The sequence below is a fragment of the Hibiscus syriacus genome, unplaced genomic scaffold (assembly GCF_006381635.1).
Source record: "Hibiscus syriacus cultivar Baekdansim isolate YM2019G1 unplaced genomic scaffold, ASM638163v2 tig00116984_pilon, whole genome shotgun sequence".
Taxonomy (NCBI): Eukaryota; Viridiplantae; Streptophyta; class Magnoliopsida; order Malvales; family Malvaceae; genus Hibiscus; species Hibiscus syriacus.
The window spans coordinates 2,041,070-2,067,090 of NW_024063507.1; the positions used below are offsets into that span (position 1 = coordinate 2,041,070).

At 37.2% G+C, this 26,021-nt stretch overlaps 1 pseudogene; it reads right to left on the reverse strand.

Annotated features, from left to right (window-relative positions):
- On the reverse strand, positions 1-25,003 carry LOC120193058 (annotated as a pseudogene).
- Between the last annotated feature and the right edge of the window lie 1,018 nt (positions 25,004-26,021).

Sequence of the window (26,021 nt, forward strand, 5' to 3'; positions counted from 1 at the left end):
TTTCCATTACCATTTGACTAACAATTAACAAAGGATTCATAAAACAATTATCAACCCCTTTCAAAATTATCACTGTAAAGTCCCATTCTGTTCTATTTCTGTGCAACTTACAACAAAGGGGGCATGTGCTTCTTCTATACTGTTTTTTGTTCCACCTGAGTGTGTCTGTGGATTGTGGGTGTCAGTGTGTGGGTGTGGGTGTTTGGGGGGGGGGGGGGTTTAACACCAGGAACCTTTCATAACGCCAAAGTTCCTTCGGAAACATTTTCATCAATTGAGTTTTGGTTTTACTTGTGACTCGAGAAAATCCATAACCAAGAGAACTTCCGCTAGCTTGGCATAGCTGTGAAACTGAAAACACGTGTGAATTACGATAAAAAAAAAAAAACAAACCTTGAGATGTTAGGTGTTAATGCAACAGAAATGAAGGCAATATAGTAACTTTCAATGTTAAGTGGTGATTTTAAATTTTCAGCTACGAGGGAGTATAATCATAGGAAGTACCTCTGTTAGCTCTGCAAGATGTCGGGACCTGAATTCATTGATTGTTGCAGCAATCTCGGATGTGGGCAGTTTAGCCTGCGTAAAGGAACGCAAAAAGAAAAGACTTGGATGTTTTAAGATCCCGGTATGAGCAATAAATAAAAGAATATAAGCCGAAGCTTAAGTTTAACAGGTGAAAAACAAATTAAACTCTCCAGCCTTAATCATATTAGTAAGTTTCCAAATCAAGAGTTCCAATTCCAAATCATGATCTCTTCTTGCAAAGGGAAAGCAAAAGGTGAACAAGGGGCTCATGATACGAAACTAATGATCTATTCATACCTGCGCAAGAACAGCAGCTGCCAACTGCAGACTCTTCCAAGGTTTCTGGCACAACCTGTGCTCAAAAAGCAAGAGAGAAGAGTAAGGAAAAACCCGAAGGAAAACACCAGGAGGAATATTTAGTAGAAGTTATCAGAATATTACAGCCGTAGCCCCAGCTTTCTCCAAATTAAGGCCATGATCAACATCAGGAGCACGGACAAATGTTTTCACATCAGGGAAATACTTGCTCAGAGCCCAAACAGTTATATAATTGGCACCAGGGGTATCCAAGGTTATTGCTGCAGCACAATCTCTTTCAGCACCAACTTTATGAAGGACCTAATTACCAGTATAAAGGAAGTCAAATAGTGACCTACAAGTTGGCGTATTTCAAACTAATTTTGCTTACCTCCCGACTACCAGCATCTCCAAAATAAAGGAATGTCCAGGGCACGCCCCATTGCCACCCTATCACTGAATGGCAGAACTTTTAGCATCTTACCATTATCTATTGAACTTTAGATATCTGCTAATTTGTAATGTCTACCATTGATGAAAAAACTATTACTTTATGACCATTTCCAAAATGAATCATCCTACGTCCATGGAGTCTATGCTTCTTCAGGAAAAAATGTCATTCATATAGCAGGCAAAACTGACTGTTTTGCATTAGCATAAAAAAAGGGAAATAAGGCTACCCTTACAAATGTATAGCAGTGGTGTTATTTCAATGGAAAATAACATCTAAATTTAAGACATTTAGAACCTATTTTTCCCATTTTTCTTCTTTGGAAAAACATTCAAAGGAAGAGATGCCAAGTTCTCCACTAAGGAGCCAACTTTCCCATATATACGTCAGCCTCTCTAGCTGATAATCACATTCACATTTTCTGTCACTGGACATTTAATATTACACCAGTACACTGGATAAAATAGAAATAAAAGACAAACTCATGTGTGTCATCATACAGACAAGTATCTTGGAGGAATTAAATAAGGACCTATACCTAGGTTAAGATGAAGTTAGATGTTTGCAAAATCATAAACACCGCGTTTGACAACTATTGTCCTTCTCATTTTTTTCTTGAAAAAGAGAATAATTTATTCAAATAAAGTATCTTGTTACCTCCTCACATCAAGAGCAACAAATGGAATTAGGCGTTCTGAGAGAAGCTGAGCTATGATCTGAACACCCAAAGAAAAGGAGAAAATGACATTATTATAAACATGTTCATTATTAACCAATTAGAGAGGAGGTTCATCAGATTCACATTTTCAGACTTATTTTTCAAATTCAAGGGTGTAAATAGATAAACACCTGGCCAAGACGCCCAAAGCCACAAATGATAATATGATCTTGCAAATCATCAGTCTAAGAATAATACAAGCGAGACACATTAGTAAGTAGTAAGTAATCCTACTACATCAGAAATCAGATTCTTCACATATTGAAAAGAGATTTACTGCATACAGATATTTTATTTTCTCTCCGATATTTATTATCTGATCATAATCAATGACGCTTTCATCACATATCTTCCTGGGGATCCATAAATCACCTAAATGCATTACACTTTCCTTATTTAGTTGTTACAACCTCAAAATGCAACAAAATATGGAGTTCACTCCAATGAATCATGGGAAGGCCTGCTTTAGTTATTTACTAACTACTGAGGGAGAAAACTAAAACTCAACCTAAATTTAGTCATGTTACCTCACTCTCAACCAGCAATAAACTTTGAACATCATGCTGCTCAAAACGAGAGGCAATTAACTGGCCTCCAGCAGCAAGCCATGGTGTGAGGGCCAATGAAATCCCCACAACAAGGAACAACAACGAGGATAGCTGAGAAGACATTATTCCCTGCCAAAAAAAAAAACCCATTAATACATGCATAGCAATAAAAAGTGCGGTTATTAGCACTTGGAAGTTGGATTTCATCATTAAAAGAACGATGATCCCTATTGATTAGTAACAAAGACCGCCCATTTACCTAAGATATATGGTACAACTAATGAGTATTCCAAATTATAACAGAACAAACCTTACACTGAAAAAATCAAAAGTAAAACCCAATAGCCCAAAAGCTTACCAGATGCATGATAAACTATTAGATGTGGATGAGATAATTTTGAGACTAACTGATATTAGCTAATAGAGAAAGCTACCTGATTAACAGCTTCACCGAAAGCCACAAATGCAAATTCTCCACCTGGGGCCAGAAGAAGACCAAGCCTGATGGCAGATATGATTGAAATACCAAAAAGTTTCCCACCAACTGCCACCAACACAGTCTTTCCACCAAGTAAGAGTGCTAATGTCCCCGCAATGACAGCAAAATTTGACACAAGAAGCTTTGGGTCAATGGATATGCCAACCTGAAAAGTCATGTTGTCAATAGTTGCATATACTTGACCATCAACATATGGCAGTACCGATAACCTAAAACATGCCAATTAAGCAAGTGTTGTCATTCTCCAAATTCAGTAATGTAATAATAATATGAAGTCTTTATCCAACCACCTCTCAGTTTTCTTCCACTTCCAACTATGAGATCAAATCATCCTCTACTGTTATAATAATGAATATTGGTGATACAACTGTAATATAATACTTACACTAAATAGCCTTCCTAAGAAATGAGCACCAGGTAGCTTTACAACTGAAGCAAGAATGAGATTCAATGAAATAAACATCTGGTCATCTAAAATGGAGTTGCCAGCAAATAAAATACCAACCGTCATGAAGAAGAGACCCAATAAGAGGCCACGGTATGGAGCAATATCTGATTCAACCTGCAATGAAAATTCAGTTTCAGCAAGAAGCAAACCAGCTAGAAATGCTCCCAATGCCATGGAAAGTCCAGCCTGTTCAACCAGAAGAGTAAAACAAACGATTATTACTACTACAAAAGAAAAAGAAAAACTAAGAACAAGAATGTATATATTTTGTACCCTAGCAGTAAGCAGACTAGTCCCAAGAATGACAAGGAGGGTATTGGCAGAGAATATTTCTGCATTTTGATTTTCTGCTATTTGCTTATAGATTGGTCGGAGCAACTGCAAAGTACACAAAAATCAGCACCCGCTGTGTTTCTGAAGCATTGCTCATTTTCAGAATCAAGCACATGTATGAAAAACCTTGGTAAATTCAGAACATTGTCGGTAAATTGCTTCTATGAGTCAACACTATCAGACTATTAGATGCATTTATTAAATGTATAACAAACCTCTCACATGCTATCAGATAATTCCACACAATGATACTACATTCATCTAACCAGGTTATATTTGATTACTATTAATAGATAACTTTCAAAGTTTCTCATCAGTCTAATATTAGATGATAAATTAATTAAAATACTACAGGATAAATTAAGATAAGGTAAAACAATAAAAAAAATTACTGTACAAACCTGAGGCCTTTATGAGTGTCTTACGATATAAAACTTACCAACCGTCCCCCAGCAATAATTGCAGCGATGGCAACTGCCGCCTTAACAGCAGCCAATCCAAGAGCTTCTGCAATGGCTCTAAAACCAATCTGAAAACCAGAAATATTACATTACTGAAAGTGCCAATATTAAACATAGAATTGCCAGCAGCGATAACAAGAATATAGCAGATAAACCAGACAAGGGGATTCATATTTTTTCCTAAATATTTCTACTAGCAAATATTTATCCAAAATACTTCATAAGAATTTCATTAGAACTATTTATGGAGGCAAACATCAAACTACAAAAGAAAATATTTTGAAAGGCACATGCTCCCTTAAAGCAAACTATCGGAATATGCTGCAAAGAAATAAGCATAAACAGAAATTAAGAAACCCCAAGGAGATGAAGGAACAGGCAGCTTTCTATTTATAGAAGCTTAGGAAAATCACTCATCAAAACCTGAGCCCAAAGAGAACTTTATGGTTGATTCATCAAAAAAATCTGAGCCCCATGAAAACATTACGGCTTATGCAAGCATTAAAACAAAGAATCTAGATGTATGTAAATGGCATAATGTAGGAATTATAGAGATATGATTTGTTATGATTTGATATGATTCCTTTAATTAAGGGATTTTGTACATATATTTATACAATCCCTTATTTTAAGGGATCACATCCTAGGATTAGTATTTTTCTTTTCTTAAGTGTTTCCTACTTTAGAGAGATAATTTGTATATAAATATGTAATCTGTCCTATTGAAAATAATATGAAAATACAGAGAATTACTCTGATTTCTACATGGTATCAGATTAGGTTACGGTTTCTGTAGAAATCAGAGTAATTCTCTGTAATTTCTTATTCTTTTCAATATGACAGATTACATATTTATATACAAAATATCTCTCTAAAGTAGGAAACTCTAAGAAAGGAAAAATAATAATCCTAGGATATGATCCCTTAAAATAAGGGATTGTAGAAATCTATTTACAAAATCATATCTCTATAGGAATGGTAACAAATCATATCTCTATAGGAATGGTAACAAATCATCTCTATAATTCCTACACTCCCCCTCAAGCTGGAGAATATACATTGTATAATCCCAGCTTGAATAGGAATTTATTGAAAACAGGCTTTGGCAAAGCCTTAGTAAGAATGTCTGCAACTTGTTCTTCTGAAGGAATTTATGAAAGTGTGGCTGTCTTTTTGTTAACTTGATCAGCAATAAAATGCCTATCAATCTCAACATGCTTTGTCCGATCATGTTGAACTGGGTTCTTGGCAATTTGAATAGAAGATTGATTATCACACAAAACTTCAAAGTGATCCTCTTGATTAGTGACAAGTTCTTTCAGTAGTTTAAGTAGCCAAATTCCTTCGCATATTCCCAATGCTAGTGCTCTAAATTCAGCTTCAGCACTACTTCTTGAAACGACAGATTGTTTCTTACTTCTCCAAGTTGTAAGGTTTCCCCAAACAAAGGTGCAGTAGCCACTAGTGGATCTCCTTTCAGTATGGTCTCCGGCCCAACTAGAATCTGTAAAGATCTTAACAGTTTTGTCTTGTGTCTTCTTAAACATTAAACCGTGTCCTGGAGTTTTCTTCAAGTACTTGAGAATTCTATTTGCTGCTGCCATATGCTCTTCAGTAGGATTAGTCATGTGTTGACTTATCACATTTACAGAAAATGCTATATCTAGCCTTGTCAAGGATAAATAAATTAGTTTCCCAACTAATCTTTGAAATTTCTCTTTGTCTACCAAGGACCCATCTTCTTGGTTAAATTTCAAGCTTGCCTCCATTGGTGTATCAATCGGCTTACAACCAAGAAAACCAGTTTCTTTGAGTAACTCAAGTACATATTTTCTTTGGTTGATCACAAGTCGTTCTTTTGACCTTGCCACCTCCATTCCTAGGAAATACCTTAGCTTTCCCAAGTCCTTGGTTTCGAATTCCTTATTTAACAATTTCTTCAAATTGCAAATCTCTTCTTCATCATCTCCGGTAAGAATTATGTCGTCCACGTACACAATAAGGATAGCTTTCTTATTTGTAGAAATTACCTTGATGAAAAGAGTGTGATCGGCGAGGGATTGCTTGTAGCCGTTTTTTAGGATGACTTTAGTGAACCTCTCGAACCAAGCTCTGGGTGATTTTTTTAACCCGTATAGAGACTTGTTGAGCTTGCACACCTTGTTACTTCCTTCAACAGACTTTAAGCCAGGTGGCAACTTCATATAGACTTCTACTTCTAGCTTGCCATTAAGAAAAGCGTTTTTTACATCAAGTTGGTGTAATTTCCAATCGCAATTTACAGCCAAACTTAGGAGTACTCGAACAGTATTCAGCTTCGCCACAGGTGCAAACGTTTCTGTGAAATCTATCCCATATGTTTGTGTAAAGCCTCTGGCAACTAGTCTTGCTTTGTATCGTTGGATGCTACCATTTGAGTTATACTTTATAGTAAAGATCCATTTATAGCCAACAGCCTTTTTTCCTTGAGGAAGGTCCGTAACAGTCCAAGTAGCATTTTTCTCCAGTGCACAAATTTCAACTTCAACAGCCCTTCTCCATTTTGAATCCTTTAAAGCTTCAGCTATGCTTGTGGGAACATGTTCTTTATCCAAGTTTGCTGTAAATGCTTGAAAAGACGGCATCAATGAATTATAACCAGCAAATTTTTCAATAGGATGCTTGGTGTACTGTCTAACCCCTTTTCTAATAGCAATAGTGAAGTCATCTAGAGTAAGGGAAGTGGACTTACTGATTTCTTCTTCTATTTCGGCAGCTGGACCCAAATCCAATTCTCGGCAAGCATCAGATTGCAAAACAGCCTCAGGAATATGTTTTCTTTTCCTTGTATAGAAACGGAGCTGTTTGATTAGTATTGTTTGTGGAATATTTTGAATGGGAGTAGGTGTCTTTTCAGGAATGGTATTTAAAGTGGGTATGGGTGAAGTAGTGATAGGTACTACCGGTGGATCAATGGGAGTAGTTATAGGTGACAAATCTGTAGGTAAGGACAAAATTGGTGGCAATTCTGAAGGTTGAGAATGAAGAGTAGGAGGAGATACCTGATGTGGCTGAAAATCCTTCCATGTCTCCCCCTGAATTTCAGCCTGAGTGAAATAGGGATCTTGCTCATAAAATGTTATATCCATAGTGGTAAAAGATCGTTTTGAAGGAGGATGATAGCATTTATAACTCTTCTTAAGTGAAGAATACCCAACCAGTACACACTTTAATGATTTAGGATCTAACTTGGACTTATTAGGAGCAATGTTTTTGATAAAAACAGTACAACCAAATATTTTAAGTGGAAGAATGGAGGAGATAGGTTTATAATGGGGAAAGTATTGCAAAAATATAGATTGAGGTGTTTGAAATTGTAAAACCTTACTAGGCATTCGATTGATTAAATATGTGGCAGTTAATAAGGCTTCCCCCACAAATATTTTGGAACATTAGTGGTAAATAGAAGAGAACGAGTAACTTCAAGGAGGTGTCTATTTTTTCTTTCGGCAATATCGTTTTGTTGCGGGGTGTCAACACAAGAACTAATCTGAACTATGCCATTTTCCCTGAAAAACGCACCCAAAGACTTAGCAAAAAATTCACTGCCATTATCAGATTTAAAGAGTTGAATTTTAGACCCAAATTGAGTGAGAACCATGTTATAAAATTGGGTAAAAACACTTGCAGTTTCAGATTTAAAAACACTTGCAATTGATTTAGTATATTTGGCAAGAGAGCAAACTTTGCAAGAAAAAGAATTTGGCCTTTTATGAATGAATAGAGCAGAAAAAACTTTTGCAAGATAGTGAAAACTAGGATGACCTGAACGATAGTGCCATAACATAACATTATCAACTTTTTCTAAAGCGGTGAAAGATTTCGAGATTTCGGTTTTAGTAAAGGCAGGAAGAATGTAGAGACCATTCTGCAAGCTGGCCTTACCATTCATCTTCTTCGAGTTCAGTGCCTGCAAAGTACAATCAATATCATTAAAAATTGCAGAGCAGTGCAAGTCGATGGAAAGTTTACTAACAGAAACGAGATTGCAAGCCATATTTGGTACGAAGAGGACATTTTTTAAGTACAACTGGTCATTGAGAATAACAGTGCCATGTCCTATTTTGCACAAAGAACCATCAGCCGTTTTGACAGCTTTACCAAAGTTTGGAAAAAAATTGCAAAACAAATCTTTATTACCAGTCATATGATCCGTAGCACCAGAATCGAGGATCCAATTAGGGGACGACTGGGAGGAGAAAAAAACTGTAGCATGAGGTTTACCTTCTGGTTCTTTCATGACCAGATTACCTTCTGATTGAGCAGCAGAACTAGAAAAATTTTCTGGATTTGAAGTGATCTCCGGAGTAGGAGAAGAAGTTGTAGACATCATCTAGGTTTGAAAGAAACCGTAACCTAAGCTGATACCATGTAGAAATCAGAGTAATTCTCTGTAATTTCTTATTCTTTTCAATATGACATATTACATATTTATATACAAAATATCTCTCTAAAGTAGGAAACTCTAAGAAAGGAAAAATAATAATCCTATGATATGATCCCTTAAAATAAGGGATTGTAGAAATCTATTTACAAAATGTAACAACCCGATAATATCAAAATAATAGTTAAATGGAATTGAAGATTTAATTGTGAAAATTGGTAATTTTTAGGGACTAAACTGAAAGGTTTTAAAACTTGTAGCTTGTTTTAGAGTTAAAGAAAATTCAGGGACCAAGCCCTGAATTTACCCAAAAAAGTTAGGTATTTGGTTTATATATATGATATATGCGTGAATTGGGTTCTGAAAATCAGAACCCAATTCCTCCCAAATTTCCATTTCCTTACCTCAACTTCCCGACGACGATTCCGACACCGTCCGAATTCCGATCGTCGTTTTGAAAGTACCATCGTGTTCGTTATCGAGTCAGGAACAATTCCCTCAATTTAATTGAAGCGAAACGCTGCCAAACGTCGTGAATTTCAAGTTAAGGCATCGACATTTTTTTAAGCTCAATAGCCTAGAAAATCCTAAATTCATCGTCGATCGTTGCTCCTTTTACGACACCTCCCGCACCATCGTGTTCCTTGTGCCGTTCCGAGTCCGCCGGTGTCATCCTCGATCTCCGTTTACGGCGGCGCGTGGGGAGGTGGATCAGTTAAAGATTCGGCCGAGTCGAAATCGAGCTCTCCGCCGTTCAAAAATTTGAACCGATCTTTGTAAGTATCTCGAAATCACTCAAAATAATTTTTAGAAATTTTTCCGTGATTTTTAGAGCCCCGGAGGACGTCGCACGCGCCCACACGCGCCCGCCGTAGTCGAGTGAACGCTGGAAACCGGTTTTGACCGGTTTGACCGGTCACGACCCGTTTACCCGTTTACCCGACCCGTTGACCCGACCCGACCCGTTGACCCGACCCGACCCGACCCGTTGACCGTTGACCGGTGCTATTCTGGGAATTAATTCGGTTTTGGTGCTATTCTGGGAATTAATTCGAAATGGGTGCTATTTTGGTAATTATTTTTTAAAAGGGTGCTATTTGTGTAAAATGTTTGACAGTTTGTTGACCTCCTTTGACCAGAACTTTGACCGGCTTTGACAAACTATTAAACGACCTTTGTTTTCGACCAAGAATACCTATCCTGATAGTTTTCGACGTTCCGAATCCGTTTTTGGGGTCCGTTTTGCTAAATTCAAACCCGAAAGTCTCCAAACCGTCAGTCAACCCCGTTGACTTTAATTTTGACCAAGAATTCGAAATTTCGGAAGGTCATACTTTATATTTTTCGACGTCCTGAATTTGATTTCGAAGTCCGTTTTGTCAAATTCTGACCCGAAATTCCCGAATCGAGCTTGTAAACCCAAAAGGCTTAATATTTTAATATTTTGATTATTTAAATGAGATTTGGTCAAGGATTTACTCAATAAAATATTTTATGAAGGTACTCGTGTTTCACCTGAGCAAGGATCAATTAGGTCCGGTATTATCCGTTCGTTAGATCAGCCTGAACCGCGTACTACGAGAATTACCCGTAGGTTTCCGTATATTATTTAAATAATATTTAGATTATTTATATTAGGATTCCAATATGGATTTTTCTAATTCGTAGGATCTAGCGCTGCAGCAGAAAGTGATCGACAAACCCAATAGTAGGATTCCCTATCCGATTTCTTAGAGTGTGACAGGTGTGTTTCCTGACAGTGTTGTTTTACTGTTTTAAAATATTATTTGAATTATTTCAGAATGGTGATTATTCAAAATATTGTTAGGACATGATACATGATATCTGATTTCTGAATAATGGTTACCGACATCTGATTACCGTATTTCTGTATATGATTTTCAAGCATGATCCATTTTCATGTTTTAATGGATTAATCACCATTTTTACTCGAATACATATTTGTTTATTACTGTCATTGGGGGGGAAAAGAATTGTTAGAGGAAGAAAATATTGCAGGCTCCTCGGCTTTGTGCTCAGGGCCTTACTGGTCGTGACGGGGTGTATGGTTATGGGAACCTACACAATTTGTTCGTGACGGATGGGGGTAGTGTTCATATATAAAAAAAAAACATGTTGCATAAATCGATTTTTTTTTATTGATAATATCTTATTAATATGTTTTTGTACGCTGTATGGAACACACTGGGCTTCTTAGCTCATTCTGTAAATTTTAACCTTTTTCAGATAACAGCAGACCGTAAGCTAGCAGATTTGGCATCAGGAGAAATCAACTATTTTATTTTGTACGAACATATATTTCTGTATGTTTTTCGGTTATGTTTGGTGACATGTATTTTATTATCGTTTTGGACATATCTGTATTATTAATATTATGTTCTATATTATATTTAACGTTCTATAAGTTATATAAAAAAAAACCTCTGAATGGGATATGTGACCACTTAGGTTTGGGTCTAACTCACAGACCGGGTTTAGGGGGTTACATTTGGTGGTATCAGAGCCTTCGGTTTTAAACACTCGGACTGTATATGGGTCCTAAACTTTGAATTTTTAAGAAATAAAAAAAATGTCACCTTATGTTATGATTTAAAGTTTTATCGAGATCCCTGATGCTAATCTGACATATGTTTCAAATTCTTCTGTAGAGCCTTATAGATCCAACGATGAATACTGCTAGAGGTCGTAGGACAGGACGTGGACGTGGTAGAGGACGAGTCACTCGACCTTCTGTTACAATAGACGATCCGATGTCAGCACGTGATCCTCCTGTTCCGCAAGTAGATCCGACTCTTTCTCATGGTGATCAGTTTACTCCTATGAGAGACCCTCCCGTCACTGAAGATGAGGATACTGAGATGAATGAAGACGCCATTAATAGAGCTATATTCCGTATGTTTCAGAGAGCTGCTAGAGCCCCCTAGTAACATGACTGCAGTGGAGATTTCAAATTCTCTGGTTGCTGCTGGTGTAGTACCATTCGAGGGTATTACTGGTGGACCTCCGACAGACGCCGAGTATTGGCTGGAGGACACAGAAAGGATTATGGATGAGATGGACCTCAAACCTGAGCAAAAGTTAAAAGGGGCCCTAACTATGTTGAAGAAAGAAAGCTTCAGATGGTGGCAATCCATTTCTGGTAGTATTCCGAGGAACCAATTAACATGGGATCTTTTCAAGACGCGCTTCCGAAGTCGCTACATCGAAGAGAGATATCTGCAGGAACGACGCCAGGAGTTTCGGAATCTGGAGCAGGGTAATATGTCTGTTATGGATTACGAGGTTGAGTTCATCCGATTGAGCCGATATGCTCCTGGACTTGTGGACACTGAGACAGATCGATGCTTGAGGTTCGAGAATGGACTCAGGTATGAGATCAGGAGTCGAGTCGCTACCCATCGAGAGAGGAATTTTGATGCTTTGGTTGAGATAGCCAAGACTGCTGAGGAAATAGAGCGACTGGGTATGGAGCACAGGAGAGATAATGATCGAGCCCAGAATCGATTCAAGAGGCCTTCTGGTTCTGTTAATTCTTCTGCACATCCTAGCAAGAGAGGCAGGGGTGATTCTTTTCAGAGAGGCGGTGCAAGTGTCAGACCTGTTGCATCTGGTGCTTCAACAGTTCAGTCTTCTAGACATGGTGGTTCTTTTGGGTCGCAACCCTTTCCAACATGTGATTATTGTGGGAAAAATCACTTTGGAGAATGCAGGAAGAAATTGGGCACTTGTTATAAATGTGGGTCTGGTGACCATTATTTGAAGGATTGTCCGGAGATACCTCATTCTGTTCAGACACCAGCTCGTACTCCCGCTCGTACTCAGAGTACTGTTCAGACTCCTGCGGGTGGTCGTACTCAGGAGAGAGCACCTGGATCAGTTAATAGGGGCCGAGCATCTCAGAGTAGGGGTCAAGTCAGATCTGAGGCCAGACAACCTGCATTGGTTTACACTGCTAGACTTCGACAAGATCGTGATGGGCCAAATGTGACTGCAGGTACTGTGACTATTCATTCAGTTCCATACTTTGAATTGTTTGATAGTGGCTCTACAAATTCTTATGTATCACATTCCGTTTCTGAGGGTCTAAATATTCCTTTTGAGAATACTGAGCGTTCAGTGATAGTTCAAAGTCCCTTAGGCCAATCCATCGTGTTGGATCGTATTTTTAGAGAGTGCCCTATAGAGATCAATGGGGAGATTTTTCTGGCTGACCTGATGGAGTTACCCTTTAAAGAGTTCGATTTGATTCTCGGCGTAGATTGGTTGGACAAACATCGAGTAAATATTGATTTTGAGACTAAGAGAGCTGTTCTGAAGACCTCAGATAATCGAAAGATTGTAATGATTGAGGAACGACGTGGATTTCTGACGAATGTTGTGTCTGCCTTGGTAGCGGAGAAGATGATCAGGAAGGGTTCCGAGGCGTTTCTTGCTTATATTTTGGACACTAGGAGATCGCAATCCGATATTGAAGGCATCCGAATTGTCAAGGAATTTCCCGATGTTTTTCCCAAGGAGTTGCCTGGATTACCTCCAGATAGAGAAGTCGAGTTTGTGATTGAAGTCTATTCTGGTTCCACCCCGGTTTCAATGGCTCCTTATCGTATGGCCCCAAAGGAGCTTAAAGAACTGAAAATCCAACTCCAGGAGTTGTTGGACAGGGGATTTATCCGACCCAGTGTATCACCGTGGGGAGCCCCAGTTCTCTTTGTCAAGAAGAAGGATGGGACGTTGAGACTCTGTATCGATTATAGGAAACTGAACAAGCTCACGGTGAAAAACAAATATCCTCTGCCCAGAATCGACGATCTATTTGACCAATTTAGAGGGGCTTCTATCTTTTCAAAGATAGACTTAAGATCTGGTTATTATCAACTTAAAGTGAAAGATTCGGATATTCCGAAGACTGCTTTCCGTACTCGATATGGACATTATGAGTTTTTAGTGATGTCATTCGGGTTAACTAATGCCCCTGCTGCTTTTATGGATCTGATGCATAGGGTATTTCGACCTTATTTGGACCAGTTTGTAGTTGTATTTATTGATGACATACTGGTGTATTCTAGAAGTGAAGCAGAACATGAGGAGCATTTAAGGATTGTTCTTCAGACTCTAAGGGAGAATAAGTTATACGCTAAGTTGAGCAAGTGTGAATTCTGGCTCAGCGAAGTGACTTTTCTTGGACATATCGTCTCTGCTGATGGTATTCAGGTGGATCCGAGCAAAGTGGAGGCTATTATGAACTGGAAGCAACCCAGAAACGTCTCTGAGATCCGTAGTTTCTTGGGCTTAGCTGGTTACTATCGTCGTTTCGTTGAGGGGTTCTCCCTTATTGCAGCTCCTCTGACGAAACTATTAAGGAAAGATGTTCCATTTGTCTGGTCTGAGGACCAACAAGCTAGCTTTGAGAAATTGAAGACTGTTCTAACTCAAGCCCAGTGTTGATTCAGCCTGAATCTGGGAAGGATTTTTCTGTCTATAGTGATGCTTCTCATTCTGGATTAGGATGTGTTTTGATGCAAGAGAAGAAGGTTGTCGCTTATGCGCCACGTCAGTTAAGGTCGCATGAGCGTAATTATCCTACTCACGATCTGGAATTAGCTGCGGTGGTTTTTGCTTTAAAGATCTGGAGACACTACCTCTACGGAGAAAAGTGTTATATCTATACTGATCATAAGAGTCTGAAGTATCTGCTTACTCAGAAAGAATTAAATTTAAGACAGCGTCGCTGGTTGGAGCTTTTAAAGGACTATGATTTTGAGATAGAATATCATCCAGGGAAGGCTAATGTAGTGGCAGACGCCTTGAGCCGTAAGGCGATATCAGATCTCAGAGCCTTATTTGCCAACTTGAGCTTATTTGATGATAATAGTTTGTTAGCAGAGTTACAGGTTAAACCTACTTTGGCCGAGGAGATTAAGGCTAAATAACTCCTTGATAACTCGTTGCTTCCCATTATTGAACAAGTTAAGCAAGGATCGAGTTCGGAGTATACTGTGGACCAGGATGATATTTTGTGTTTTCACGGTCGTTACTGCGTCCCTAAAGATGATGAGTTGAGACAGATTATTCTTCAGGAGGCTCATAATAGTCTTTATGCTATGCATCCTGGTGGGGACAAAATGTACAATAATCTCAAAGAGCGCTACTTTTGGACTGGTATGAAGAATATTTCAGATTTGTGACAAGGTGTTTGACTTGTCAGCAGGTTAAGGCAGAGCACCAGCATCCGTCTAGATTGTTACAGTCAATTAAGATTCCTGAGTGGAAATGGGAGCGTATTACGATGGACTTCGTTACTGGTCTTCCTCTAACTCCTTCCAAAAAGGATTCTATCTGGGTGATTGTTGATCGACTCACCAAGTCAGCGCACTTTATCCCTATTCAGGTTAATTATTCTCTGGATAAACTGGCTAAGTTGTACATTTCTGAGATCGTTAGACTTCATGGTGTTCCGTTGTCTATCATATCTGATCGAGATCCGAGATTCACTTCCAGGTTCTGGAAAGCTTTGCACGAGGCTCTGGGTACTCGTTTGAATTTCAGTACAGCTTTTCATCCTCAAACTGATGGACAGTCTGAGCGAGTGATTCAGGTGTTGGAGGATATGTTACGGGGTTGTGTGATTGATTTTCGTGGTAGTTGGGAAGATTTCTTGCCGTTAGCTGAGTTTGCTTACAATAATAGTTATCAGGCGAGTATTCGCATGGCACCGTACGAGGCTCTGTATGGCCGTAGATGTCGTACTCCTATATGTTGGACAGAGTTGCATGATAGAAAAACTTTGGGTCCAGACTTGGTTCGAGAGACTGAAGATACTGTCAGACTGATCCGTGATCGCTTAAGAGAGGCATTTGATAGGCAGAAGTCATACGCAGATAAGCGACGTAAGGATATCGAGTTTGAGGTTGGAGATCAGGTTTTTCTCAAGGTATCTCCATGGAAGAAGGTATTGAGATTTGGACGTAAAGGTAAACTGAGTCCGCGATTTATTGGGCCGTATCGTATTATGAAGAAAGTTGGACCTGTTGCTTATCAGCTTGAGTTGCCTTCCCAGCTCAGTCGTATTCATGATGTTTTTCATGTTTCTATGTTGAGGCGATACCGTCCAGATCCAAATCACATCATTCAGGTTGATGAGGTAGAGCTGAGACCTGATTTGTCATATGAGGAGGAGCCTGTTCAGGTTTTAGAGAGGGAAGAGCGAGTCCTTCGGAATAGGCGTATTCCAATGGTCAAAGTGCAGTGGAGTAATCGTAGCCCCTCAGAAGCTACTTGGGAGACATTGGAGTCAATAGAGGTTCAATTTCCTCATCTGTTTTCATAAGGTAAATTTCGAGGACGAAATTTCTTGTAGAGGGGGAGAATTGTAACAACCCGATAATATCAAAATAATAGTTAAATGGAATTGAAGATTTAATTGTGAAAATTGGTAATTTTTAGGGACTAAACTGAAAGGTTTTAAAACTTGTAGCTTGTTTTAGAGTTAAAGAAAATTCAGGGACCAAGCCCTGAATTTACCCAAAAAAGTTAGGTATTTGGTTTATATATATGATATATGCGTGAATTGGGTTCTGAAAATCAGAACCCAATTCCTCCCAAATTTCCATTTCCTTACCTCAACTTCCGACGACGATTCCGACACCGTCCGAATTCCGATCGTCGTTTTGAAAGTACCATCGTGTTCGTTATCGAGTCAGGAACAATTCCCTCAATTTAATTGAAGCGAAACGCTGCCAAACGTCGTGAATTTCAAGTCAAAGCATCGACATTTTTTTAAGCTCAATAGCCTAGAAAATCCTAAATTCATCGCCGATCGTTGCTCCTTTTACGACACCTCCCGCACCATCGTGTTCCTTGTGCCGTTCCGAGTCCGCCGGTGTCATCCTCGATCTCCGTTTACGGCGGCGCGTGGGGAGGTGGATCAATTAAAGATTCGGCCGAGTCGAAATCGAGCTCTCCGCCGTTCAAAAATTTGAACCGATCTTTGTAAGTATCTCAAAATCACTCAAAATAATTTTTAGAAATTTTTCCGTGATTTTTAGAGCCCCGGAGGACGTCGCACGCGCCCACACGCGCCGCCGCAGGCGAGTTAACGCTGGAAATCGGTTTTGACCGGTTTGACCGGTCACGACCCGTTTACCCGTTTACCCGACCCGTTGACCCGACCCGACCCGTTGACCGTTGACCGGTGCTATTCTGGGAATTAATTCGATTTTGGTGCTATTCTGGGAATTAATTCGAAATGGGTGCTATTTTGGTAATTTTTTTTAAAAGGGTGCTATTTGTGTAAAATGTTTGACAGTTTGTTGACCTCCTTTGACCAGAACTTTGACCGGCTTTGACCAACTATTAAACGACCTTTGTTTTCGACCAAGAATACCTATCCTGATAGTTTTCGACGTTCCGAATCCGTTTTTGGGGTCCGTTTTGCTAAATTCAAACCCGAAAGTCTCCAAATCGTCAGTCAACCCTGTTGACTTTAATTTTGACCAAGAATTCGAAATTTCGGAAGGTCATACTTTATATTTTTCGACGTCCTGAATTTGATTTCGAAGTCCGTTTTGCCAAATTCTGACCCGAAATTCCCGAATCGAGCTTGTAAACCCAAAAGGCTTAATATTTTAATATTTTGATTATTTAAATGAGATTTGGTCAAGGATTTACTCAATAAAATATTTTATGAAGGTACTCGTGTTTCACCTGAGCAAGGATCAATTAGGTCCGGTATTATCCGTTCGTTAGATCAGCCTGAACCGCGTACTACGAGAATTACCCGTAGGTTTCCGTATATTATTTAAATAATATTTAGATTATTTATATTAGGATTCCAATATGGATTTTTCTAATTCGTAGGATCTAGCGCTGCAGCAGAAAGTGATCGACAAACCCAATAGTAGGATTCCCTATCCGATTTCTCAGAGTGTGACAGGTGTGTTTCCTGACAGTGTTGTTTTACTGTTTTAAAATATTATTTGAATTATTTCAGAATGGTGATTATTCAAAATATTATTAGGACATGATACATGATATCTGATTTCTGAATAATGGTTACCGACATCTGATTACCGTATTTCTGTATATGATTTTCAAGCATGATCCATTTTCATGTTTTAATGGATTAATCACCATTTTTACTCGAATACATATTTGTTTATTACTGTCATTGGGGGAGAAAAGAATTGTTGGAGGAAGAAAATATTGCAGGCTCCTCGGCTTTGTGCTCAGGGCCTTACTGGTCGTGACGGGGTGTATGGTTATGGGAACCTACACAATTTGTTCGTGACGGATGGGGGTAGTGTTCATATATATAAAAAAAAAACATGTTGCATAAATCGATTTTTTTATTGATAATATCTTATTAATATGTTTTTGTACGCTGTATGGAACACACTGGGCTTCTTAGCTCATTCTGTAAATTTTAACCTTTTTCAGATAACAGCAGACCGTAAGCTAGCAGATTTGGCATCAGGAGAAATCAACTATTTTATTTTGTACGAACATATATTTCTGTATGTTTTTCGGTTATGTTTGGTGACATGTATTTTATTATCGTTTAGGACATATCTGTATTATTAATATTATGTTCTATATTATATTTAACGTTCTATAAGTTATATAAAAAAAAAAACCTCTGAATGGGATATATGACCACTTAGGTTTGGGTCTAACTCACAGACCGGGTTTAGGGGGTTACACAAAATCATATCTCTATAGGAATGGTAACAAATCATCTCTATAATTCCTACAGTTTCTTTCCAACCTAAACGATGTCCACAACTTCTTCTCCTACTCCGGAGATCACTTTGAATCCAGAAAAGTTTTCTGGTTCTGCTGCTCAATCAGAAGGTAATCTGGTCATGAAAGAACCAGAAGGTAAACCTCATGCTACAGTTGTTTTCTCCTCCCAGTCGACCCCTAATTGGATCCTCGATTCTGATGCTACGGATCATATGACTGGTAATAGGGATTTGTTTTGCAATTTTTTTCAAAATTTTGGTAAAGCTGTCAAAATGGCTGATGGTTCGTTCCTTGTGCAAAATAGAAGGACATGGCACTGTTATTCTCAATGACCAGATTGTACTTAAAAATGTCCTCTTCGTACCAAATCTAGCTTGCAATCTCGTTTCCGTTAGTAAACTTTCCACCGACTTGCACTGCTCTGCAATTTTTAATGATATTGATTGTACTTTACAGGCACTGAACTTGAAGATGATTGGTAAGGCCAGCTTGTAGAATGGTCTTTATATTATTCCTGCCTCTACTAAAACCGAAATCTCGAAATTTTTCATCGCTTTAGAAAAAGTTGATAATGTTATGTTACGGCATTATCGTTTAGGTCATCCTAGTTTCCACTATCTTGCAAAATTTTTTCCTGCTCTATTCATTCATAAAAGGCCAAATTCTTTTTCTTGCAAAGTTTGCTCTCTTGCCAAACATACTAAATCAACTTATTCTCCTTCTACATATAAGCCTTCTCACCCTTTTGCTTTGATCCACAGTAATATTTGGGGCCCTTCTCAGGTGAAGAATGCTGATAATTGTAAGTGGTTTATCACTTTCATTGATGATCACAGTAGGATAACTTGGACTTTTTTGCTAAAAGATAAATCTAAAACTGCTGGTGTTTTTACCAAATTTTATAACATGGTTCTCACTCAATTTAGGTCTAAAATTCAGCTCTTTAAATCTGATAATGGCAATGAATTTTTTGCTAAGTCTTTGGGTGCGTTTTTTAGGGAAAGGGAATAGTTCAGATTAGTTTTTGTGTTGACACACAACAAAACGACATTGCCGAAAGAAAAAATAGACACCTCCTTGAAATTACCCATTTTCTTCTATTTACCACTAATGTTTCAAAATATTTGTGGGGGGAAGCCTTATTAACTGTCACATATTTAATCAATCGAATGCCTAGTAAGGTTTTATAATTTCAAACACCTCAATCTATATTTTTGCAATAGTTTTCCCATTTTAAACCTATCTCCTCCATTCTTCCACTTAAAATATTTGGCTGTACTCTTTTCATCCAAACGTTTGCTCCTAATAAGTCCAAGTTAGATCCTAAATTATTAAAGTGTGTATTGGTTGGGTATTCTTCACTTAAGAAGGGTTATAAATGCTATCATCCTCCTTCTAAACGGTTTTTTACCACTATAGATATAACATTTTATGAGCAGGATCCCTAATTCACTCAGGCTGAAATTCAGGGGGAGACATGGAAGGATTTTCAGCCACATCAGGTATCTCCTCCTACTCTTCATTCTCAATCTTCAGAATTGCCACCGATTTTGTCTTTACCTACATATTTGTCACCTGTAACTACACCCATCGATTCATCTGTAGTACCTATCACAACTTCACTCACACCTAGTTTAAACACCCTTCCTAAAAACACACCTACTCCCATTCAAAATCTTCCACAAACTTCACCAATCAAACAACTTCGTGTCTATACAAGGAAAAACAAACATATTCCTGAGGCTATTTTGCAATCTGATGCTTGCCGAGAATTGGATTTGGGTCCAGTTGTCGAAATAGAAGAAATTAGTAAGTCCACTTCCCCTACTCTAGATGACTTCCCTATTGCTATTAGAAAAGGGGTTAGACAGTACACCAAGCATCCTATTGAAAATTTTGCTGGTAATAATTCATTGATGCCGTCTTTTCAAGCATTTACAGCAAACCTGGATAAAGAACAGGTTCCCACAAGCATAGCTGAAGCTCTAAAGGATTTAAAAAAAATGCTACTTGGACCGTTACGGACCTTCCTCAAGGAAAAAAAGTTGTTGGCAGTAAATGGATCTTTGCTGTAAAGTATAACTCCAATAGTAGCATTCAACGATACAAAGCTAGACTAGTGGCCAAAGGCTTTACGGAAACATATGGGATAGATTTCACAGAAACTTTTGCGCCTGTGGCGAAGCTTAATACTGTTCGAGTACTCCTAAGTTTGGCTGTAAATTGCGATTGGAAATTACACCAACTTGATGCAAAAAACGCTATTCTTAATGGAAAGCTAGAAGAAGAAGTCTATATGAAGTTGCCACCTGACTTAAAGTCTGTTGAAGGAAGTAACAAGGTGTAAAAGCTCAACAAGTCTCTATACGGATTAAAACAATCACCCAGAGCTTGGTTCGAGAGGTTCACTAAAGTCATTATGAAAAACGGTTACAAGCAGTCCCTCGCCGATCATACTCTTTTCATCAAGGTAACTTCTACAAATAAGAAAGTTATCCTTATTGTGTACGTGGACGACATAATTCTTACCGGATATGATGAAGAAGAGATTTGCAATTTGAAGAAGTTGTTAAATGAGGAATTCGAAACCAAGGACTTGGGAAAGCTAAGGTATTTCCTAGGAATGGAGGTGGCAAGGTCAAAAGGACTTGTAATCAACCAAAGAAAATATGTACTTGATTTACTCAAAGAAACTGGTTTTCTTGGTTATAAGCCGATTGATACACCAATGGAGGCAAGCTTGAAAATTAGAAAAGAAAATGGGTCTTTAGTAGACAAAGAGAAATTTCAAAGATTAATTTCAAAGATTAATTGGGAAACTAATTTATTTATCCTTGACAATGCCAGATATAGCCTTTCCAGTAAATGTGATAAGTCAACACATGACTAATCCTACTAAAGAGCATATGGCAGCAGCAAATAGAATTCTCAAGTACTTGAAGAAAACTCCAGGATACGGCTTAATGTTTAAGAAGACACAAGACAGAACTGTTAAAATTTTTACAGACTCTAGTTGGGCCGGAGACCTTACTGAAAGGAGATCCACTAGTGGCTACTGCACATTTGTTTGGGGTAACCTTACAACTTGGAGAAGTAAAAAACAATCTGTCGTTTTAAGAAGTAGTGCTGAAGCTGAATTCAGAGCACTAACATTGGGAATATGCGAAGGAATTTGGCTACTGAAAGAACTTGGCACTAATCAAGAGGATCACTTTGAAGTCTTGTGTGATAATCAATCTGCTATTCAAATTGCCAAGAACCCAGTTCAACATGATCGAACAAAGCATGTTGAGATTGATAGGAATTTTATAGCTGATCAAGTTAACAAAAAGACAGTCACACTTTCATACATTCCTTCAGAAGAACAAGTTGCAGACATTCTTACTAAGGCTTTGCCAAAGTCTGTTTTCAATAAATTCCTATTCAAGCTAGGATTATACAATATATATTCTCCGGCTTGAGGGGGAGTGTAGGAATTAAAGAGAGATGATTTGATATCATTCCTTTAATTAAGGGATTTTGTACATATATTTATACAATCCCTTATTTTAAGGGATCACATCCTAGGATTAGTATTTTTCCTTTCTTAAGTGTTTCCTACTTTAGAGAGATAATTTGTATATAAATATGTAATCTGTCCTATTGAAAATAATATGAAAATACAGAGAATTACTCTGATTTCTACCCATAATAAAAGGTATGAGTTTAGAAGATCTTACCCCTCCTTTTGATGAATTTGGTGAGATAAGAGGTATGAGTATAAGCAAAACAACAACAACTAGATCCTGGAAAGAAGAGATATTAGTCAATAAAAACTGTAACAAAAATCATCTAAATGCCCCAGTATAATTAGAAACACTAACAAGGGAGGATTCCAAACACATCAAGTTGGTATTATTATAATTGTCCTAATTGCTAATTCAGTCTTATCATTCATGAAACATTTTAAGCACTATGAGAGTAAGATAGCTTAAGTGCATTTCCAATTACCATTTGTGTTGAGTAGATAACTAATTTCATCTTTTGCTTAATTCAACATCAAATATGTCAGTTTAAAACATGAACATAAGGGAAAAGATTTAAATAATAGAAACAATAATAAGAAAAAGATGACACAAAAAAGTAGAAGCAGGAACACAAGTATCAGACATCAAGATGTTTGTTTGTATAACCGCATGAACATGAATAGCTATTGTCACTGACTGCAAAATTCAATTCATAACAAAATGCCTCCTGAAGTCAATCCTTTTTCTCAAGATCCTAGGACAACCTGAAAAGTAGGACTGAAAATGTAGCACGTCCATGGCGCGAAGTACTCTCACCTCGCTCCTGTAATACCTGCAAATGAAGACAATATCAGTTATTTGTACGTAGAATGGAGCCATGAGGTTTCATCATCTTCTGTGGTACAAATGTTATGGTAAAAGAACAAAAACTTTAAAAATAAAGACAAATAACAAAAGTCTGATACAATCAGGACACGAGCATACTATATTAGACCTATTAGGTGGATTTGTGAAGACAATGGCAAGAATCAAAGTTTTCTTCTAATTTCCAGAGATTTTAAGATGCCATAGTGGAATATAAGAGGGAAACACATATGCATTATATTAAACAAAAATAAAATGTGATAGCAAGCTTGCTATATTTTTTGCCCTTTTCCAGGAAGTACAAGAGTAATAGTAATAATGCAATGTCAAAATTAATGACATATTGACGTGAAGCAATATGTGCCTATGTTAATTACCTGCAAAACAACAGCACTTGAAGATAAAGCCAGGCCATTCCCAATCACAATTGCAGCTGGACCAGGCTGCCCAGCAACAAAATGAGCAACCAGGCCAACCACAACAGCGGTCAAAAGGACCTGTATCACATTAAACTATTAGTTAAAATAACTACAAAAACACAAGTGACAATAACAGAAAATTTATTTTCTCAATCACCTGGGCAGAGCCTAATCCAAAAACATATTTCTTCATGGAACTTAACCTTTCAACAGATAAATAAAAAAGGTAAAAAATAGGTAAATGTTTGATATAATCTAACAAATATGGAATTCAATGTAAAGCTGCAACTATGGATATAAAAAATAAACTCCACCTCAAGACCGATATTAAATAGCAAGAAAACAACTCCAAATTCAGCAATTGCTTTGGTTCCATGCACATGACGGATTATGAATAGACCATAAGGTCCAATCAAGATACCAGCAGCCAAATATCCAAGAACAGGACTGCCTAAAAAATGGGCCAGATAGAAGAAAAACATCAGCATATAGAAAATTCCCAAAGGAGAACGGAAAAAGGAAAAAGGGAAAATAATGATTAGTAAGAAAGCAAAAAAAATGTTTTACTTCAGACTATGAGGAAATATCATAAAAAGCAAATAGAGAATTCAAACATGAGTTCCAAAAGCCTTCGCAAAGGTTCATAATTGACAAAAAGATGATGAGTTTTTAAAGAATGTCAACTCAATGCAACACACTGAAATGAACTAATGGATAGAGAGTTAATCACCTCCAGGAATCTTCTGAAATATAGGCACAAAAATTACACTTGCAAGAAGTAACCACAACACATCAAAGAGGGAGACCTCCTCATTCATCTGGGAAATTCAAAGATTGAAATAAGCTTCTGACAAGCTGCTATATATAGTACAATTAGGATCACAAGAAACATATGAAAAATAAATAAATGGCATATACATACCTCTTGATGTGGAAGCAATGCGTCTAGCTCTTTTAGCCTTTTAGGCATTTTTTGTATTTTTCAGATCAGAGGCTTTGCATTTGAGGAATCATCTTTTATACTAGTGGTTATGACATCTGGCTGATGCATCAGCCTAGGTCTCCTCTCTGCCTGATTAGCATAGAGGGCAACCCTGTGGCAAAGGTGGGCGATCATGTTTCTTTTCAAGAAGAGTTGATTTATTGTTTGTATAATACTCGAGCAGTAAATTTTCTAGATCTAAACTTTTTCAAATGAAGAATAAATGGATATAGCATTCCATAAAAATGCATCTATTTAAAAGGTTTGCATCAAAAGTTACAGATAGCCGAACATGCCATTTCAGTCATGAAGGAGAAATCAACAATGCTCAGCATAAACATATACAGGAATTTTACAAAAAGAGTGATATGACTAAATTAGTAACACAGTAAGGCCGTAATATTCAAAAGCATACCAGCTCGCAAGAGCAGTACTCCTTCAACCAATTTAGGAATATGTTTCCTTGCAGACTCCGAAAGACTCCAGGCAACTGATGATGGTGTGAACTCTGTCCCATCATCGGTGAAGGAAAAGAAAGACGCGGGGAAGATACGTGAAGATTTCTTCAACAATGACTTTGAGGAATTAGGGGGTGCCGTCTCCCTTGTCAGCTCTTTCTGAGATTCCGGCTTCTTCGGTTGAACGCAGATCGTTGGACGGTTAAAACTACAAGCAAAATCCATATTACTTGACCACACCGATCTTTATTCTTGGAAACTCATTTCAGGAACTCTCATAGATCTTTCATCGAACACCTGGAGATAGAACAGAATCGAAGTTAGTAACTATAAACACTATTTTTTTTATTATATACAAAAATATTATAATATTGTAGTGATTGGGTTATTAATACTCCAATCAATCTCGTAAAATGGGACAATTTCCCTATTCCAAAAATGGAGGAATGAAAAGAGGGTTAAATTGTATTATAGATCCTCTAATTTCAGTATATTTTACGTTTTGATCACTATAGGGGTAAAATCATCTTCAAGCTCTTCATATTTTAGTTTTTTTTGTATTCTAGTCATATGCTTTGTTATTTATTTCAAATATGCATATTAATTTTATTAACTTTTGAATTTAGTTACTATTTTTTATGTTTATTTATTTTAGTCACTGTTTGGATTTTGTTTCCTATATTATTATGATGTGGATGTAATATTTATAATTTATTCATTTTAGTCACTTTTTTTATTTCTCATTTGGCATATAATTTGTAATATTCTATTTTAGTCCCTAGTTGTGATGTAATGTATTATACATTATATGTGGCTTGTAAAATTTGTAGTATGTATTTTAAGTGATGCATATGTTTTATATTTTATTATTTATAATTTAGGTGAATGTACAATTTTATGTTTTTTTAACTTAACTACTTTAATTTCTTTATTTACATTTTTAATGTTCATTTTTGTATTTATTATTTAATCTTTATTATTTAGAACTTTAATTTTTGTAATTGTTCATTTTAGTAATTATATTTTGTTTGCTTATTTAACATAATATTTATGCTTTAAAGTATGCACTTGTTAATTTAGTCCAATTTTATTTCCAGCATTGAATATCATTTAATTTTTATCTTTGCTTTAATTTCCATTTATTTGTTCCTAATTACTATTTTTAATTTTTAGCTTTTGCCATGTAAACTTGTTTGTACATCTAGATCTAAACATTTCGAATATATTTGAAAGCCTCATAAGCATAACTCGACTGATTTCATAATTAAATTAAAGGCATTATTTATTTATTTTTAAAAATATTAAGAAATGATCGTCTTAAAGT